The sequence below is a fragment of the Lycium ferocissimum genome, chromosome 6 (genome assembly GCF_029784015.1).
Source record: "Lycium ferocissimum isolate CSIRO_LF1 chromosome 6, AGI_CSIRO_Lferr_CH_V1, whole genome shotgun sequence".
Taxonomy (NCBI): Eukaryota; Viridiplantae; Streptophyta; class Magnoliopsida; order Solanales; family Solanaceae; genus Lycium; species Lycium ferocissimum.
Window position 1 is genome coordinate 23,794,252 of NC_081347.1, and position 13,427 is coordinate 23,807,678.

The following is a 13,427-nucleotide window of genomic DNA, read 5'->3' on the forward strand; positions in this document are numbered from 1 at the left end:
TCCAATGGACCAAGAATATTCTCCGGCCAGAATTCCCCCAAAAATTTGAAATTTTCAGAACAAACAAAGAATTTTGCAGTTGTACAAAAATGGTACTGTCATCTAATCCAAAATGTACACACCCCACCAAAAATATATAATCCAGCCAAAAAAAACATACAAATACACCATATTATCCCTAAAAACTAGGCGTAAATACAGGAATAGTACGTACAGTCATACAATAAGAAAGAATTCAACCAACAACAAATTCAAGCGGTAGTAAATAGTACATAAACAGATAAAATCCCCAAAACTCGTACTGATTTTGCACAAAGGCCCTTGGAAATTACCTTGGGTCCTTTTGTTTCTAGTGTGTGATGCACGAGATGGCAAAGAACTCTTGGATTCCTACGGGCAATCACACACTCAAAAGGAACCTGGCAACATCCTAAGAGTGCCTCTTAACGGAATTAAAAATAGTTTAAAACCAAAATAAAACCTGGCACGAGATGGAACATGACTAGAGGAACAAAACCCCCACAAAATCTCGTGCAAAATGCCATGAAAAAAGGTCGCGATTGATCACAGAAAAACTAGGGTTAGGTCGCCATTGATGTTCAGTGAAGACGACGAGAGAAGGGTGGGGGGAACTGAAGTTTTCATTTTTAAAACTTTGTTTTGCACTACAAATCCTTCTGTTGTTTTTGTTATGGTTCGACATTTTACTCAATTTATGCAACGCTTGCTTATATGTTTTTGTTACTCTTGATTATGTTCATAATGTGTTCGCTGTATGGTTCTGAGTTTCTGCTGCTAAATCTTGGGGACCTCTTTTCGATGATGCCAAAAGGGGGAAGGTTTGCGGGAAGAAAGATGAACAAGTGGGATCTGGTTCTCAGGGGAAATGTTCGTGGGATATAGTTCTCAGGAGGAATATCAGCTGTAAGTCTGTCATCATCAAAAGGGGGGGAATTGATAGGTTATGTTGTGTGACCTTTATTGTTTTGATGATTTGACAAATATGTATAAAGAACCTGTTACACTAACAGGAGAACATCGGGAAATATTGTCTGTCAAGTTCCTCTAGACCTGTGACATCATGAGCGATCAAGCGAGAGACCTGGTAAGGGATCAGGTCTTAGTCCATGCAAAGGTCAACTTTACAGCTGTAAAGTTGCAGGCTCAACACAGTAGTACAATACTGCATCTTGACTAATAGTCCAAGGCGTATGACCTGTCACTCTCACCTTGAAGCTCCTCATATATACGCAACATATCCCAATTGACATTTCATTCTTGCATAGTCAAATTGCTCATATCCTAAGTGCAAGTCTCCACTTCTTGAGGTGCTCTCAAGAACAAAGCTCCAACAAACAGAAGGATCAGTTCTCACCACTGACGATATTTTAAGTCCTTAGGTTTGTTTGAGTCTTTGTCGTTTGTTCTATAAATTGTAAACCTACTCTTCTCTTCTAAGAAGCTATTTGTAGGTATTTTGAATTCTTAGAAGTTGTTTGTAGCTTTTGAGTGGTACACTAGGCTAGAGTTAGTCTAGGTGTATTAGCTTGCTTGGCTAGAGGTAGTCAAGAGTTACTTACAATAGGGTGCATTGTAAGGGTTGAGGGATTATATGAGTTAATTCCTAGGTTGCAAGAGTTGTAATCTGAAGTTGCTCGATGGTAGTGGAGTTAAATTCCTACGTGGTAGGTCATGATTTTTAATCATTTGAGCAAGGAGTTTTTCACCTTAAAATCTTGTCTCATTTACTTACTGCATTGCATCATGGAACTGGTAGACAACCAGGTCTTTCATATACTGTTTGGTGAACGTAAAACTTCTAACAATAAATACCAAAATAGTGAAATAAACTATTGAGGGACTAAACTGTATATCAACTAATAGTTATTGACAGCTCCCAGAATAACTAACTTAACGACTTAGTACTCCTCCGCAAGCATTTAGTACAACCTCTTAAAGCCACAACAATTTCCAATTCGTATCAGTTTATTTTTGGAACTCATCAACTTCATTTACTTGAAGAAAAACACATGGTCGTGGAGCAAATTAGTAAATATGATGTGCTAATATTGTATTTATATTCTCACTGAAGGATTATGATACACACGCCGTGGGCATGGGCAATGGGACAGTGATGGTCCAAACAAAAATGGCATGTGATGTGAAGCCAGTGGGTTCGATCAATTTGAGAGAATTTTTTTGAAGGATTATGATTTTTCCCTATCTTTTAGGAATTAAAATACAAAAGACACACAAAATACTAATGTTAGTTATGGAATTTAGCACTTTTTTTTTATTGACGTTGAAAATATATAGTGAAATTTCTTATAAATTTTGATGATCTTAAATAGAGATGTGCTGATTGTTTATGCAGCAAAGATTTTGTACTTTATACACAAATACAAGTGTAAAGTTGTTTTAGTAATTATATAAGAATCGTCTAGTTTTTTTACCACGGCATGACATTGTGTTTAGACTTGGTTCTGTTCGAATTTATGTGGCACCGTTCGAATTTTAAAATTTTAAATTTTGACTATAAATTTAGACATGTAATTTCTAGGTTTTTAATTTTTTTTTTCATATTTTGAACTACATAAAACAAAATTATAAGTCACTATAATTAATAATTTAAAATGTTTAAAAGGCATATAAAAAAATTTGATAAAAAAATTGTTTGACTCTCAAATTTGTGTCACGTAAAATAAAACGGAGGAAGTATATAGTTAAGATGAAAAGTGATAGATAGCACAAGAGGGCATCACGTGTGCAGTGTACAGTTTAGTGTAGGAAGGAATAGTTATTACTATTATATATAAGGGACTATAAAAGGGCTTTTATAATCCTCATAAAATTTTCCCAAAAAATGTCAAACTTTTCAATTAATTACTTCTAGATCCTGATCTTATTTTCTAAAGTCAAATTTATTTTTTGTTCTTATAGTTTACTTTTTAAAAATATCGAACGTTCGCATTTATTTACCTATTTTCTATCCCGGTATTCGGTGCCGCATTGTTAAGCTAGCCCTAATCCGGATTCGCGTCGCATAGGTCCATCGGGAAAAGTCTTTCCTCTGCGGTTAATTTTTCATAATCAGGCTCGAACCCGAGACCCCTAATGAAGGGACGAACAGCCCCATCCGCTGCACTTTATTTTTCCTGTTGCTTTCTTCTATTGATCTTATCTATTAGTCTAAAAAATAGTCATTTCTTCACTAGATCTTCTCGCTTCTTGTTGCTCTTTATTTTCTTGTTTTTCATTTGTTCCTTATATAGATTATTACATGTAAGCATTTCTTTTACTTCATATTTGTATTATGAAATTTGAGAATTTCTGAAAATTCTTTTACTCATATGTGTTTACCAAGATTAGTACAAAATTTATTTTCTTTACCAAGATTAGTACAAAAGTGATTTTCAGATAGTTTTAAAAATTATTAAATGATGCCATATAATGCTGAAAATGAAGACAATATTATCAGTCAAGATCGGGTTATCTTTAAAATCTCTTGTTTGGTTAACTAAAATTAATCTTTTAAACACAAAATTAATTTTGAAGTAAGGCGGAATTAGAATATCAGCTACCCACTTGATCGGATTCGGTAGCACTTTGGTTCAAATTCTGTATTTGTCTTAAAAGTTCATTAAATATGTGTAAATTATTAATTTAAAACTAAATAATTATAAAAATTAGGATTCGAAACACATATAGTTCAAATAATGGCTCCGCATTTAATTGGAAGTAAATAATTTCATCAAAATGAAAGTTAAGATATTAAAGGAGTGAAATGAAAGTTTTTCTTTTCTATATTGAAAATATACTTATTTGAAGTTTAGTTATTACCAACATAAATTATATTTCTTTAATTAAAATATTACTTTTTATATCTGGAATTGAGCCCGGGCTTATAAGCCTGGCAACCAGTTTGGACCGGACCGGACCGGTAACCGGTTAGTAAACAGGCCGATTTTCGGTCTAAAAACCGGACCGGTCCGGTCCAAAATGTTACAAAACCTCTTTTTTTTTTTTTTTTTTTTTTTTGTATAGTATATATATATTATAGTATTTATTAGTATATTGTAGGCATATTTACATATGTTATATAAGTTTATAAGTAAAGTTTATATATTTATCACTTCCAAAGATATCACTTAATATATATATATATATATATATATATATATATATATATATTAAGTGATATGCTTAAGTTATACTACATATACCTAAAATATACTAAGAATATACTTATATATATCAATATACTTAGGTTATATAACTTATATATATATATATATATATATATATGTTTAAGTTATATGTATACTATATATACTTATATCTGTTTAAGTTATATGTATTATAACCTAAGTTATTTATAGCTTAAGTTTTTTTCTAAGTTTATAAATTCCTATTTTATAAATTAAGTATATTTATATTATAAGTATATTCTCGTATATTTTAGTTATTTTTCAAGTATATAACTTTCTAGTTTTTAATTTAAGTAGATGTATATTATAAGTATATTCTTAGTATATTTTAGGTATATTCCTAACTTAATATAAGTAAAAATATGAACACAAGTAAATAGAAGAAAGCTCAATGAGCCATATATTTTATTCATTCACGGATAACATTTATTTACAAGTTGTAGTTTTTTTTAACTTGTAAATAATACATGAGTTGCAAAGAAATAATAGAATAATAAAATCAAAAATTGTCAATCATTTGGTTAATATCCGTCATATCATATTCAGTCACGGAGATATCTTCAAAGTCTTCCATTTGGTCCGCTCGACTTGCTATCAAATCTTCAATCTCTTCCTCTTTGCCTTCCACCGCTTCTAAGTTTTGGTTGCATCGCTCCGATCTAATCCAATCGCGAATGCACACTAGTACTTATAAGCTAAATCCAGATAATGAGTGTCTATGGCCTCCAATTTGTTGTCTTCCTTGGCTAAATGCACTCTCCGAAGCCACGGTTGATAGTTGAACCGTAAGGATATCTCCAGCCATTCTTGAAAGTATCGGATGACTCGCCTTATATTTCTTCCACCATGCTAAGACGTCCAAATCATCTAGTTGGTCGATATCCACATTTTGTTGCATCAAATAAAGGTGATATTCATCAAAGTTTGCATTAGAAGAAGGAGTTGAATGTGAATGTAAAACCTTTAAATGCGACAAACCCGACAAGGCCTTTTTGCTACTTTGGGAAGTAGTAGGGCGTGGAGCAACGGGTGTAGCATTTTCTTCCAAATTAGAATAATGACTAAAAACTTTTCTAAATTCGGCATCAGTAGCGAGCTCGGCTTCAGTTAAAGATGGTTTAACTTCCTCTTCAATTTCTAAAAAGGTATAAATTTGATTAACCAATGTACTAGTATAAGACATTTTTAAACAAGGATTTTGAAAGAGAACCCAATATAAATAAAGTCGGGATGGGAAAAAAATACTTCTTAAATTCTGTTGTCATATTAAAAATAGCCGCTTGATAACCGGATTTATTTTTATATTCTTGTAAAACTCTAGCTATTTCCGCTAAGTAGGCTAAAATTCCGGTTACCGTGGGATAGAATTATCTAGAAAAAGCAAGAGTTGCATTATAAAAAATTTGCAAGAGTTCAACACATTCCTTAACATCTTCCCAATCGGTAATATTTAACCAATCATCACTATTTGTATTAAAATGGTTGTGAAATTGTTGTATGGGAATCCTATAATCATATGCTTGTTGTAACATAATGTAAGTGTAGTTCCACCTAGTGTCAACTTCTACTTGAATTTTCCTAGGTCTAAGGCCATTTTCCACACAGGAGTTCTTAAAATCTTTCAGTTTTGCCCTATTAGCATTACAAGAAAGAAACGCAACTGCATTTCTAACTTTTTGAATAGAATCTTCAAAACACTCAAGACCATCTTTAACAATCAAGTTTAAAATGTGACAACTACATCTCACATGAAAAATATTTTTTAGCGGAGGGTTTAATTCCCTTTTTAAAAGACCAATCGCCTTTGTATTATTAGAAGCATTATCTAAAGCAATACAAAGTGTTTTTCTATAAATGTTAAAAAATCTCATAATAGTAGACATTGAATCCGCTAAAAAAATTTCATCGTGACGACCTTTCCTTCATCATATAAAAATGCTATAATTTTTTTTGCATCACCCAATTATCATTAACCCAATGACATATAATAGCAAAAAAATCTAACTTGTTAAGACTAAGACCCAAATCGATTAGTTAGAGAACATTACAATTTAAAGAATTAAATACATGGCGCAAATAAAATCTATATTTTTTATACAAATCTATAACATCCGCTCTACAAGTACTTCCAGGAATACCCTCAAATAACGGATTATAACAACATTGAATATAAGTAACAAACCCCAAACCCGAAGGAAAGGAAAATGATAGAGCATCAAAAGAAATCATTTTAGCTATTTCTACACGCTCTTTTTTCTTGTCATACTTAAAAATTTTACTGGTTCGTGGGTCTATCGTCATTTGAATACCCCCCAGATTTGAACCCGTTTGCTCTCCCATTTATGACCCATTTCCTATTTCCTTCTACAATCCACGTGTTTCAACTTCTCAATTCCTTAAATAACATGAAAATACCATAAAAATTACGATTTAGAATGTATATACCCCTCATTAAAAAAATAGTGCATTGATTATATTTAGTAACTCTTTAAATTCAGTAACTTACATGACAAATTTATAACCACAGCATTTATGGGGCTTTATGATACATTATAAATATTTTTAATTTAATAGTCTCATTTACTTACTTAAACTCAGAATCCATTCAAAATATGACACATATATTAAAATAAAGGGAATATCAGTTGTTGACAAATCTTGAAAATTGATACAGGAGTAGATTATTATTCATGTATAAGATTAAATAGTGCATCTAGAACTTTGTCTAAAGTAATTTCCAAAGCATAAGTGACCACGGCTACGGGTTCTAATTGATCGAGGTAACTTCATACGAGGAAAAAAAAAAAACCTTATCCCCTCTAGTATTGGTCTATGCATCTAAATATTACACACATCATTCTAGGTAAGCTATTTCTTTGCTAAGTTGAAGTTTATATATGTGAAATATGTGACAGAAAATTCAGATGAACCTATTTAAAATAGATCACTCAAATTAATAGATAAATGAAATTAAAAAGGGAGAATGACGTAGATATACATAAGAATAGGTTATATTTACAAAATATGACGATAATATTCAGTTTACAAAACATAACAATAGATTTCTTACAAAACATATACAAAAAGTTTTGCTCAAGGCTTAATAATTTCGCGCAAAATTGTGTATGAAAATTGTATGAAACACGTATATCTCACTCGAAGCTTAAAAATTTCACTTAAAAATTTTTCTATGAAAATTGTGTGAAATGTGTATCTCTCGCTCAAGGCTTAGAATTCTCACATTTTTCATGTATAAAAACAGTATGAAATATATATATATAACTATATAACATTTGTGTAAAGTTCATGTTAGGCTTTTGGAAATTTACTACAACTACAACAACATTGTATACAACTTTCATGCAATATTCATACAAATTTAATACAAATTTGAATCTCGCTTCGAAATTCGAATGAAATCAATACCACTACAACAATATTATATACAACTTTCATATAATACGGCCCACAAACAAGGTGGAGTCAATTGATGGTTTGGTAACGAAATTCTTCATAATCAACCGTTATTGTCTTCAGATCTACTCACATTCTCGAATTACCATTACTTTACAAAAGATGGATTAAAATCCTTTCCCATAGCCGGGAAGGTACGAAAGTAGCAAGAAACCAAATTAGTCCAAATCAAGTATCTGATGCTAATAGTCATAAGCAAAGCTTAAATAGTGTGAATACGGCTTGATTGAAACCCCGATCTTCTAGTAGACACATTGCAACAATAGCAACCGCTTGATTGAAACTTCTCTTTGGGTAGTCCCCTTTAAATAGTGGATCTGTCAATTTTGTGTATCTACTTGTGTCTTTGAAAATTGGTTCCGTCTAAAACCAGTAATGAGTTTTAAGTTTTTGTTTTCGAGGAAGAAGAGAACAATGAGAAGGGGAAGGGAAGGGTGGGCTTTAAATATTTCTAAATCTGGTATATTTTGTAATTAAGTTATTATGTTATGTAAATAAGGAAAAATATCTTTATGTTTTGTAATATAGAGTCTTAAGTAATATTAATAGGTCATTTTCCCAATTAAAAATGCATGTGGAGACCCAATAAGTATTATGTGTACAATAAAAACTGAATGGGCCCGCCGTTTTAATAGTGTGTGAGTGAAATGTAAGTCAATTCCTTATATGGTCACTCAACTTAAGAAAATTACCTAATAAAAGCTCATTTATCTTTTCTTTTATCATTCATGGTCATTAAAGTTATGCATTTATCTTATAAAGTAACAAAGGCCAAAAGTCACTTTAAAATAAAAGAAAAAGGGCCAAAGTAGTCCCTTAAGTTTGGACTTTGAGTTAAAACATCCCTTATTTTTTAACACCGGACAATAATAATCCTCCAACTCTTTCTTACTTCGTAAATTAGATTGTGTTCGTCGTATAGGTAAGTTCATAATACAGATTTAAAAAAGAAAGAAACAAATCATAATGTTTAAAAGTAAAAAGGAAGAGTGTTAATGTAGAGAGTAAAATAAGTACTAAAAATTTTAAATGAGATAAAGGATAGAACAACTATTGTTCGAAGTTGCGAAAGCTATTTAATTTTTTAGCAGGGTTGGAGGGGGAAAATATTTTTCACTCAAATAATATTACAAGATTGACAAAAATAATATTTGAAAACTTTAAAACAGTTTAGTACATCATAATGGTGATACAAAATCTGCTTATTTTATGTGATGATGAATAATTTATATTATTATGATGATGTCCTTTAATATGCATCTATGTTTTTTTCTTTACGAAAATCTTTATGATTAATCTTTATACATGAATTTTTTTTTCTATTAGGACCTAGTTTTTTTGTTTGAAGGAATTCATCGTCTTCCATATTAGTTATGAATGTCCTGGCAATAATTTCTACCATAGAAGAAACTAACAACTAATTTAAGCTATTTTGTCAAAATAAAGATTACTCAAAAAATGAATAAATGGAAAATATTATTTTATTGTTGAACTCCTTAGTTTCCAAACAAATAGAGTACATATGTTATTTCATATTCTTTTTTCAGTAGTGATAAAATGAAAAAGTTTGTTTTTTCCATTTCTAAAGTTGTTAGTCACAATCTTTTGTGTGTTTCGTTACTTTTAATACCACAATTAAAATTGAACTAAAATTGTATTATTTTGTATCATTAAAAGGCTGTTAGTGTCTTATGTTAAAGAATAAGGATTATTTTAATTAAAAATTCAAACTTAAGGACTACTTTGACTCTTTTTCTTTTATTTTTAAAGTGACTTTTAGCCTTTGTTACTTTGTAAGGCAAATGTATTAACTTTAATGACCATATGAGGAACAAAAGATAGATAAATGACTTTGCTAGATAATTAGCTTAAGTTGGGTGACCATTTGAGAAATTGACTCGCGAAATGTAGACTGAAGCAGAGAGGTCTCATATGTGAAAGGTCAATGGGACCCACAAGTATAATGACAGGCAATAAAGCAAAATAAAGGACAAAAGCTCAAAGGGTATTTTCGTAAATTTATATGAACGGAAGCTCCTCATTCCCTTTTATATGGTTAACTAGTGAGGACAGCCCGGGCCTAACACATGAACGAAGTTATATTATTTTATTACACATTATTGATGAATCTGCAGATGTTGTTTCCAACCTTTTCCAAATTTTAACTTGTTTTTTTCCGCTAAAACTGTATGTTATCTGATAGCCATATATTTGTTTAGACTTTTATTTCTTATGTTTAGTTGTGACAAAATTACAGTAGTTTTCCTTTCATATTTAAATATGTTAATTATATATAATAAGCATGCTATTAATGCATACAAATTAGTCAAGATGTGGATTATATCTAAAGTCAACATTTTTGCACCTGTATATATTATTATATATTAGAAACCACAGTTTAGGGGACGAACACTGCATCAAATGATGTACCAAATGCAAAGAAAATTGTACCATAAATGTGCGACAAACAAGGGGTATTTTGGTACTTTTAACTTCAATGGCAGGGCTTTCAAATTTACCAAGCAATTGACAAACACGTGTTCCCTCATCTTTCTCTTTCCCTCTTTCCATCTATTTTTGTGCGTCTCCTCTGTCTTTTCATGGAGAATAACAAAAATTTGCAGAAAATCTCAAATCAATAAAACCTAAATTCAAAGGTGACAAAGTTGTGATGAAAGCAGGCAGCAGCCCTTTTTGACGAATGAGAGTGCTATTTATTTAACCGTTCAAAATTACAATTTTTTTACACTTATGGAGGGTTCAACTTGAAGGAGAAGAAGAAAATCGGAAGTGAAGGTAGAGCAAATTGATGGGAAATTAGAGAAGAGTGATTCCAGTTCCGAGCTAGTGGATCAATCTAGTGATGAAATTTCACATTTAGCTATCGATATTGGAGGTAATTTTTATTCTAATCGTAACTTTCTGGGATTTTTTCCTTCGAGTTTCTGGGTTTATTTGCTTTCTTTCCCTGAGATATTGATTTTCTTATTTATTAAGTCAAAATTGCCTTTTGACTTTTATGTGTTTTGGTTTGGGAATTAGGAAAAATTACATTTCTTTCTGTTTGCTTTGTAGCTTGTTGGCACTGCTTTCCTTATTGGATAGACAATGTTTAAGAAAAAATGAAAAAGCAAGCAGAAGAAACAATTAACTATTGAAACTCATCACTTCAAAGAAATCAGTTGTGCCAGCTAGGGAACATCGAAACTTGTGAGGTCTATGGTTCTTTAGATAGTTTTAATGGATAAGTTATCTTTTGTATAGGAGTCGTAGTTAGTATTGACAATCCACATTTATATTACTACTATATATTAGGCGCAGGTTACTCTTCTCGACATCTTTGGTTGGCAGAGCAGAGGGTAGATATGTTGTTCTTAGAATATATTACCCTTTTGATATTGATTTATGTTGATAGAGAAAGATCTCATAAGTCATATCGTACTTAGCAAGTTTTGCTATGCTACTTCCAATTTTCCTCCGCATCTACACTGGGATGCATCATCGTGCACTATCCATTTGATATAGTTCATTTTCTATGTCCCAGCAGCACAATCAACTCTTTTGTCAAGGAAAAGAAGGTGGTCCAAATGCCACTGAATTGAGCAGTATACGCAAACATCAACCTATAAGACAAGGCAACCTAATAACAAACAGAATTGAGTATTAGTATGTGTATGTGTGACATGTACGAGTGACGTATTCTACTACAAAAAGCAAAGGAAAACAAGAAAGTGCAAGCCAAAGGAAAAGGAAATGGAGGAGAGAAGAAGAAGTTATTTTAGATGGATATGTACTGCTTCGTTAGTTCGTTTCGATTTCTCATTGTGTCTTACTCTTAGCGCAATATAGATGCTTATGAGGTCTCAGGTTCAATTCCCAGTAGAGACAAAAATACTAGGTGATTTCTTCCCATCTGTTCTAGCCTTGGGAATGCTCTTATATGAGAACTATAGTTTCATATGCATGGCAAAACAATTCTAACACAATAGGTCGCCTAATTAGGCTCTTCATCACATCAAATTCTTAGAAATTTACAGCATTTATAATTAAGCATGTATATTTTTTTAATGACCATGATGTCCGTGCGCATACCTTGACTAATTCCACGGGATACCTGTCACCTCCTACCACCATATAATGACTGCTCTTCGAAAGGTCAGTCAAAGGTAAGATCTCAAAGCTCATTATTTAAGTAGGATGTTCACCTTGAAAACCATGCTCTGCCACACAGTCTAAAGTTTGCTTTTAACTACAACCTGATGCCTCTAGAGATAAATGTCGCCGCCACAGAGGTACTCACTTTACCCAAAAATATAATGCTCTTTACTCACCCATTTTTTATGACTGCATGTCACTAATCAGGCAGCTGGGTGATCCACCACTACATCATATCCCTGGGTTGGTCTTTCTAATCAATCAGAACATGAACCGGTGTGAAGATCTTGAATGCAAGGGTGAGTTAGCCTTCATGGAAAAGAGCCTCTTCGTTGCAAGCGGAACCCATGACCACTTTTTGAGAATCACCGGAAGACATTTTGGATATTTTAACAAATAACCAACAAGAGGCAACAACTCTCTCTATGGTCTCTAGCGCTCCACGGCAGTAACAACAACACGCTTCCCGACAGCAGATGTTGCCACTTTGTTTAGCCACTTTAGTAAAAGATAAGCATCTTTTGTATGATCAACAATTTTGAAATGACGATTCTCCATCGTCAGTAGCTTTAAATACTTGTACTACTATGATGTCTCACTCCCACCGTGCTCCCTATAGACTTTTTATTAAGTAATAAAATTTCTTCTCATGAATCATGATCAAAAAAAAAAAAAAAGAAAAAAAAAAGCAAGACCATTTGCAGAAAATTGAAGCTCCTGCAGAAGATTAGATTTCAAATGTGTGTTGGAGAATTGATGTGTTGGGAGCTCTTTAAGCATTTGCATTTTTGTATTCATAGCGTTTGCATCTATAAAGTTAAGCTCATGTGCAATTCTTTTCTGAAGATAATGCTATGTAACCTTGATTTAGTATGCTGCAATTTTATATTCAGACAATATTTTTTTCATGTAAATTAAACTAGCACACAAAAGGTGGATGAATAAGAATGCATCACAACTTAAATTATTGCACGGGCATCCATTCTAGTTTAAATAATATGTGATGAAACTGTATCTTATATTAAACAAAAACAATCAGGAGATGAAACCATAAAAGTAACTACAAAAAAGAGTATATTTCAAGTACATGAAGCACAACCTGCTTTCTATAGTATTTTGACATTCCTTTATATACTGCTTTTAATTGCTTATCGTACTATCCAATTGTTTCTTTTACTACGTTATCCTATTATGTTGTTGCGATTACTGCTTATTATTACTGTTTATTATTCCTGATGCTCTTTCATCTGTTCTTGAGCCGGGTCTATCGAAAACAGCCTCTCTACCTGTCAAAAGGTAGGAGTAAGGTCTAGGGGTGGGCCCCTATATGATTTTTTTCTCAGATGGTACTTATAATTTTTTTTTTCAATTTATATGACATTATAATATTTTCTTTCATTTCATAAGTCTGCTTGTCCAACCTTTTAAAATCATCTTATTTTGAAAATTGTTTTTCCAGAAGTGCTTTTAAAGAAAATACTTTTGATGAGAAGCAGTTTGTATTTAGTTAATTAATTTCAAAAACACTTTTGAGCAGCAATTAGTGTTTGGCCAAGCTTGTAAAAAGTCTTACTACGTGTATTTTCTCAA

At 31.9% G+C, this 13,427-nt stretch overlaps 1 long non-coding RNA gene across 1 annotated transcript; it reads left to right on the plus strand.

Moving 5' to 3' along the window:
• Positions 1-10,088: 10,088 nt before the first annotated feature.
• On the plus strand, positions 10,089-12,491 carry LOC132059530 (uncharacterized). Its single transcript, XR_009415615.1, has 2 exons — positions 10,089-10,578; positions 11,227-12,491. It is a non-coding gene; the product is annotated as an uncharacterized LOC132059530 (long non-coding RNA).
• Positions 12,492-13,427: the final 936 nt, after the last annotated feature.